The sequence below is a fragment of the Rutilus rutilus genome (assembly GCF_951802725.1).
Source record: "Rutilus rutilus genome assembly, chromosome: 4".
Taxonomy (NCBI): Eukaryota; Metazoa; Chordata; class Actinopteri; order Cypriniformes; family Leuciscidae; genus Rutilus; species Rutilus rutilus.
This window is the reverse complement of record NC_140212.1, coordinates 844,760-852,812: the sequence shown is the minus strand read 5'-3', so window position 1 is coordinate 852,812 and position 8,053 is coordinate 844,760. Positions and strand designations below refer to the sequence as shown.

Sequence of the window (8,053 nt, the reverse complement as noted above, 5' to 3'; positions counted from 1 at the left end):
AGTGTGTGTGTGTGTGTGTGTGTGTGTGTGTGTGTGTGTGTGTGTTAGAGAGAGGAGTCAGTGTGTGTGTGTGTGTGTGTGTGTGTGTGTGTGTGTGTGTGTGTGTGAGAGGAATCAGTGTGTGTGTGTGTGTGTGTGTGTGTGTGTGTTAGAGAGAGGAGTCAGTGTGTGTGTGTGTGTGTGTGTGTGTGTGTGTGTGTGTGTGTGTGTGTGTGTGTGTGTGTGTGAGAGGAATCAGTGTGTGTGTGTGTGTGTGTGTGTGTGTGTGTGTGTGTGTGTGTGTGTGTGTGTGTTAGAGAGAGGAGTCAGTGTGTGTGTGTGTGTGTGTGTGTTTGAGGGTGTTAATCAGGAGTGTTACTGTGTCCATTAAGGATATGTGTAGATTCACACCATGACTCTCTCTATATATACTGTATATTTTGATGCTTCAACTTAAACTTATTTCTGTTTTAATTTTTCATCTAATATTTATATATATTTTTTATATCTTTAGTTAACAATAATAACCCTGGAAGTGATATGATTTACTTCTTAATAAATATTGTTATTATTTAAAACGTAGTTATCCTGTGTCATGAAGAACAAACTGTGTGTGTGTGTGTGTGTGTGTGTGTGTGTGTGTGTGTTCATGTAAAAATCCAGATTTTTTTAATGCTCTTTATTAAATGATAATTAATAAATCAAAAGGCAAACAGAAAGCTGTGTGTGTGTGTGTAATGTGCAGACATCCACACATTAATTCACTTTTCAACATTGGTTAGATAAAGATGAGAGAAGCAAAGCTTAAGAGTGACATCATCCAGAATCTCATTTCTGTCGGTCAGACTTTCAGCATCAGGAATAAAGCTCGTGTTTTACAGAGCTCAACCACTGCAGTCTTGCTGTTTATCATCTGGTACAGCATTATTTCTATTCGCCTCAAAATGAATAGGTTTACATTTGTTCTCGATTTTTTCACAGCCAAGAATAACATGTTGAATCATTGGTTTGACCTGCGTGACCACGTTCTTATCATTGACGACAACATTGTAGAAGTTGAGAGGCTTCTTGCTGATGCAGAGGTTTACAGTGTTAGGATATATCTTTCCCCCTGTTGAACACACACCTAACACATTCCTTTGTTCTGCTACGGGAAAGAAGGACTGAATCGGCCTGTGCCAGGTGTCAATGCGGTCAATGAACTTCTGCCATCGTCTTTTGTCCAGAGTGTTTGGGATGTTGTTGTTTAGGTGGTGTTTAAGGAAGGTGTCATACTGAGATTCATTCCCCTTTTTATCACACCGCTGCGGGGTCGGGGTCGGCTTCGGCTTACTCAGATTCGGCTGACTCAGAGCCGGCTGGAGAGAGAGAGTCAGGACGACCACGAATAACAGCATCTTCAGGATCTGGGGAGATTTGTGTTAGATAGAAATGTCAGATTGCAGATGCACTGTCGTCACGAACCATAAAATCCTAGGAAAGTACATTTTTACTTGTTTAATTGCAATACAAAGAAACACTTTACCATAAGGTTTCACTAGTTAACACTATAATGTATAAACTAACATGAACATTTGTTACTGTATTTGTTCATCTTTGTTAGTTAAAAATACATCCATTCATTGTTTGTTCGTGTTAGTTCATCTTGTTCAAAAGTTTTATATATCAGATTCAGGACTAGATTTATAGCTTACACACACGAGGACTTGGTCTTTGTGACAGAAGATTCCAGAGGGACGACTCTGAAGAAAACAAGAGAAGATAAAAATGAGTAAAAATAAAAATAAATGTATATAAAAATACACAATAGACAAAAAAGACAACAGACAATACAAGTACAGATATATAATTATACGAGGGAATGTGAATAAGAGGTTTGATAAATACATCAGACAGAAATAAAGACCATTAGGAAGAATACATTACCTTGGAGAAGAGTGTGTGTCGAGTCAAGAGTTGATCTCAGTTTGAGCGTTTGCTGAGTGTATCTGAGAGTTGGTGTGTGTGTGTCTTATATACACACAGGGAGTCAAGGATCTCATATGTGATGAGAGGAAGTAAAAGTAAGTGAGTAACTATTTATCAGCAAAAGTTTTAGCCATTGTGATGAACATGTTTTTTTCTACAAAAAATATTTAAATATTTCACCAGTTAAGCCCAATTAGATATTAATATTAAAATGTATATCAACTGTTTTATCGGACTGTCATTAGGCCTACTTTTAGATTCATATACTTATGTTATAGGCCTGTAACTGAGAAGGATAAGGGAGTTCAGGGTTTTCCTCTTTCTCATTTTTAAAAACATAAGTCTGAGTGAATCATTTTTTCGTGGAAGAAACCGTGTCACGAACCCCGTGTGTTAGCCGTTCACACACAGCTGTGGAAAAGTGGGATTGTAGAGGGAGACAACAACCAGTAAAACAACACAACTCATTATATAGACACATAAATATAAAATATTTATATACATTTATATATAAATATAATATCACCTTGATGCATTTTAAAAATCTAACCATATATAACAACAAACGACGGAGAAACGTGGAAGAACATTTAAAAGGTTTAATAACATTTTTCAGTGCATTTACAGTGTCATGATTCCTGTCTTGTGTTGACTGATGCCTGATGACTTAAAGAAATGACTTACGCTTTACTCAGATCACATCAGAGTGCTTAATCTCACCAGTATGGCGTGTCAGTTGAGCACTTTAGTGTACTTTTATTAAGTGTACTTATTACACAAATAATATACTTTAAAGGAATGAACATTTAAGTGTGAATTTAATGCAATGTTTTTGGCGCACTTAATGCACATTATATGTAGTTATCCGGGAGTATATGCCCCTAGTAGGGTCTCCCAAGGCAAACAGGTCCTAGGTGACGGGTCAGACTAAGAGCGGTTCATAAACCCTTTATGATAGAATTAAAAGCGAGGACTGTGACGTGGCTCAGCCCGAAGGAGCGACGTGGGGCCACCCTCCCGTGGGCTCACCACCTACAGGAGGGACCGTAAGGGGCCGGTGCAAAGTGGATTGGGGGTCAGTCGAAGGCGGGGGCCTCGTCAACCCAATCCCTGGACACGGAAACTAGCTCTAGGGACGTGGAACGTCACCTCTCTGGCGGGGAAGGAGCCTGAGATTGCGCCTGAGGTTGAGAGGTACCGACTAGAGATAGTCGGGATCACCTCTACGCACAGCTTGGGCTCTGGAACCACACTCCTCGAGAGAGGATGGACTCTCTACCACTCTGGAGTTGCCCATGGTGAGAGGCAGCGGGCTGGTGTGGGTTTGCTTATAGCCCCCAGCTCAGCCACCATGTGTTGGAGTTCACCCCGGTGAACAAGAGGGTAGTTTCCCTGCACCTTCATGTTGGGGATAGGTCTCTCACTGTCGTGTGCGCCTACGGGCCGAAACGGCAGTGTACAGTACCCGGCCTTCTTGGGGTCTCTGGGAGGGGTGCTGGAAAGTGCTCCAACTGGTGACTCCGTCATTCTACTGGGGGACTTCAATGCCCACATGGCCAGTGACAGTGACACCTGGAGGGGCGTGATTGGGAGGAACGACCCTGATCTGAACCTGAGCGGTGTTCAGTTATTGGACTTCTGTGCTAGTTACAGCTTGTCCATAACGAACACCATGTTCAAGCATAAGGGGGGCCATCAGTGCACATGGCACCAGGACACCCTAGGCCAGAGGTCAATGATTGACTTTGTAGTCGTTTAATCTGACCTCCGGCCGTATGTCTTGGACACTCTGGTGAAGAGAGGGGCGGAGCTGTCAGCTGATCACCACCTGTCAGAGGCCCTTTGCTAAGGGCTATCTGGTCCCTGTACGACCGGAGCAGGAGCTTGGTTCGCATTGCCGGCAGTTTGTCAGACTTGTTCCCGGTGCATGTTGGACTCCGACAGGGCTGGCCTTTGTCGCCGGTTCTGTTCATAATTTTTATGGACAGAATTTATAGGCGCAGCCAGGGGCTGGAGGGTGTCAGGTTTGGGGACCATACCATGGTTCTCAGTCGGAAAAGGGTGGCTTGCCTGCTTCAGGTTGGTGGAGAGTTCCTGCCTCAAGTGGAGGAGTTTAAGTATCTTGGGGTCTTGTTCACGAGTGAGGGAAGGACGGAATGGGAGATTGACAGACGGATCGTGCAGCTTCTGCAGTAATGCGGTCGATGTACCGGTACCCTAACCCTAACCCTAACCCTAACCCTGAGCCGCAAGGCGAAGCTCTCGATTTACCCGTCAATCTACGTTCCTACTCTCACCTATGGTCATGAGCTGTGGGTCATGACCGAAAGGACAAGATTCCGGATACAGGCGGATGAAATAAACTTTCTCCGCAGGGTGGCTGGGCGATCCCTTAGAGATAGGGTGAGAAGCTCGGTCACTCAGGAGGAGCTCAGAGTAGAGCCGCTGCTCCTCCACATCGAGAGGGGCCAGCTGAGGCGGCTCGGGCATCTGTTCCGGATGCCTCCTGGACGCTTTTCTGGGAAGGTGTTCCGGGCGCGTCCCACCAGGAGGAGACCCCGGGGAAGACCTAGGAGACGCTTGAGGGAGTATCTTTCCCGGCTGGTCTGGGAACGCCTCGGTGTCCCCCTGGAAGAGCTGGAGGAAGTGTCTGGGGAGAGGGAAGTCTGGGCGTCTCTGCTTAGACTGCTGCCCCCGCGACCCGTCCCCGGATAAGCGGAAGGAGATGTATGTATGTATGATTTCAAATGTATCACAGATTAAGTTCAAATTAAATGCAATTCGTTTAATTTAAGAGTGATTTTTTGGAAAAACTTAAGTGGGACTTTAATACATTTTTATATGGACTTGGCTTTTAATATGGTAAAAGTACTTCCAAATATACTGACAAGCAATTAATGTCAACTAAAATATACTTTAATGTAATATAGATGTACACTGTTATATAATTAAATACATTTGTATTTCAAATTTTTTTATAATAAATAATATATTTTATAATATAATAAAGTTGCAATTGAGTATATTTCAAATTTGAATAAAAAATCTCTTAATAACAATTAACACACTCTGATACGATCTGAGTAAAGCGTAAGTCATTTCTTTAAGTCATCAGTTATTTAAAAAGGGAAATACTGAAGGTTTCAAGTGTTTAGGCACTGCTGGGGTATAATATTTTTACAGTCTTCCTTCTCTTACACACACTCTTCTAGCTCTTACACACACTTTTCCACCTCTTACACACACTCTTCCTCCTCTTACACACACTCTTCCTCCTCTAACACACACTCTTCCACCTCTAACACACACTCTTCCTCCTCTTACACACACTCTTCCTCCTCTAACACACTCTTCCTCCTCTAACACACACTCTTCCACCTCTAACACACACTCTTCCACCTCTAACACACACTCTTCCTCCTCTTACACACACTCTTCCACCTCTAACACACACTCTTCCTCCTCTAACACACACTCTTCCTCCTCTAACACACACTCTTCCTCCTCTTACACACACTCTTCCTCCTCTAACACACACTCTTCCACCTCTTACACACACTCTTCCTCCTCTTACACACACTCTTCCTCCTCTTACACACTCTTCCTCCTCTTACACACACTCTTCCTCCTCTTCCTCCTCTCCCTCTTAATTTCCATCCATTGTTGGTATCAACATTCAGGACAACTTTTGAAGTCAGTTTTTGTACGGTGAACTGACTTGTATTATGTACAGTGTGTTTGGTCTCATCATCAGAAACAAGTGTGAGCCTGAACCCTGTGTTAAACTGGTGTGTGTCGTTTGTTCAGAGACTGAAAATGTTACAGTTTTTCTTGATTGCTTAAACACATTTCTTGAAACTATGCCTCATATTCTCAAAACTGTAAACACAAATCCATAACGTCTCACCCAATTCCCCAAACATCCTATTTTCAGGTCAAAATGAAGCTCTATAATCAAAACCATTCACTCTTGCTGAAAAACAAACTTTGCCCTCAGACAGGACACACAAGCCCTCAAAACACACACACTACAACATAGTCTTACACACTGGTGCAATAAATTCAAAACAACATTTCCAAAACTGGTAAGTTATGTTGATTGTGGTTCCCTCCCTCACAAACCTTTCATGATGAACACAAATTACACAACCAATGGATACATTGGCACATTTTTATTAATTCATGTACTACACAGTACAACACACACACAGAGACATAAAAAAAAATACAGTACCAGTCAAAAGTTTGGAAACACTACTATTTTTAATGTTTTTGAAAGAAGTCTCTTATGCTCATCAAGCCTGCAGTTAAAAAAAAACAAAAAAAAAAAACAGTAATATTATGAAATATTATTACAATTTAAAATAATGGTTCTCTTTTTTAATATACTTTAAAATGTAATTTATTTTTGTGATGCAAAGCTGAATTTTCATCAGCAAGTACTCCAGTCTTTGGTGTCTTATGATCCTTCAGAAATCATTCTAATATGATGATTTATGATCAATGTTGGAAACAGTTGTGCTGCTTAATATTTTTTTATAACCTGAGATACTTTTTTCAGGATTATTTGATGAATAAAAAGTTCAAAAGAACTGTATTTATTTAGAATAGAAATCTTTTGTAACAATATACACTACCGTTCAAAAGTTTGGGAACAATAACTATTTTTTTTTAAAGAAATTAGTACTTTAATTCAACAAGGATGCGTTAAATTGATAAAAGGTGATGGTAACGATTTATATTGTTAGAAATGTTTTTATTTTGAATAAATGCTGTTTTTATGAATAAATGCTGTTAACGTTTTACTCAATGAATCCTGAAAAAAGTATTCCAAAAAAATATATTAAACAGCACAACTGTTTCCATCATTGATAATAACTGAGTATCAAATCATCATATTAGAATGATTTCTGAAGGATCATAAGACACCAAAGACTGGAGTACTTGCTGATGAAAATTCAGCTTTGCGTCACAAAAATAAATTACATTTTAAAATATATTAAAAAAGAGAACCATTATTTTAAATTGTAATAATATTTCATAATATTACTGTTTTTTTTGTGTGTGTGTGTTTTTTTAACTGCAGGCTTGATGAGCATAAGAGACTTCTTTCAAAAACATTAAAAGTAGTAATGTTTCCAAACTTTTGACCGGTACTGTATATATATATATTTTTTACTGTCTCCTTTAATTTTTTTTTACTGTATTTACTTACAGTAAGATGTGTGTGACCATCATATGACAGTAAAAGAGCACACACAAACCTTATTCTAATATGGAATTGTATTGGAATGGTAAAGAGTGTTGGGTCGTGACAGGAGGGCTTCCACTCAAGAAGACAATATGATGAAAACGTCTAAGAATGTTTCACGTATAGTTGAAATACCATAATTTACCTAGAAAGATAACATTCTGGGAGTCAAGACTATAAAGGAGAAAGGATGCCCTCCCTTCACTGTCACACTCTGCAGCCACTCTGTGTGACTGTACGACTGCTGGCCTTTTCTTGCAAGAAAATAAATCTCATCAAAGACTATTGGAAATGTTTGTCTTTTATTCAGTGATATAATTTTGTTTATCAACACACCTCCCTGAAGGCTCTCGAGGCGACGGTAAAGCGACAAAAATTTGGCCTTACTCGTAGCCCAGCCTCCCTCATACTCATACCACTGACTAAGACATGGGCAACTAGAGTGGCTTGAATTTCATCTGAGACTGCTTGATCTTGTCCTTGCCCTTCGTCCTCCTCCTCCTTATCCCTCCTCGATCTCTTCCTTCATGTCTTTCTGGATCCATTGTGTGGAAAATGTGTGTTCAATTTTGACTCCTAGTGTTTCCACCTGGGTAATTGTGTGCTAACTGAGCTGAAGCTGTGCTGACTTGAGTGAACAATATTGAATGCTAGTGCTTTATACTTGACAACATGGTGTAGGCAATGAGAAATGAAGGGATTTGTGTGTAGAGTTTTGCAGTGACAGTTCAACAAATTTGACTCATGTGTCAAAACAGGGAATAGTGTTTATAGTTTAGTGAAATGGGAGTGCTTTTTGATAAATGGCATTATGGTTTTGAAAATTTAGTTCAAAAGCCTGGTTATTCACCTTAT

The 8,053-nt window shown here is 40.3% G+C and overlaps 1 long non-coding RNA gene across 1 annotated transcript in view; it reads right to left on the bottom strand.

The window, feature by feature from the left end:
• The window catches only part of LOC311290015, a 7,495-nt gene extending 5,456 nt beyond the window's left edge, over window positions 1-2,039 (bottom strand). The window contains exons 1-2 of the long non-coding RNA XR_014627285.1: window positions 1,906-2,039; window positions 1,674-1,721 (exon numbers count right to left, since the gene is read on the bottom strand). This is a non-coding gene — a long non-coding RNA (uncharacterized lncRNA). The remainder of the gene's footprint in view (window positions 1-1,673; window positions 1,722-1,905) is intronic.
• Window positions 2,040-8,053: the final 6,014 nt, after the last annotated feature.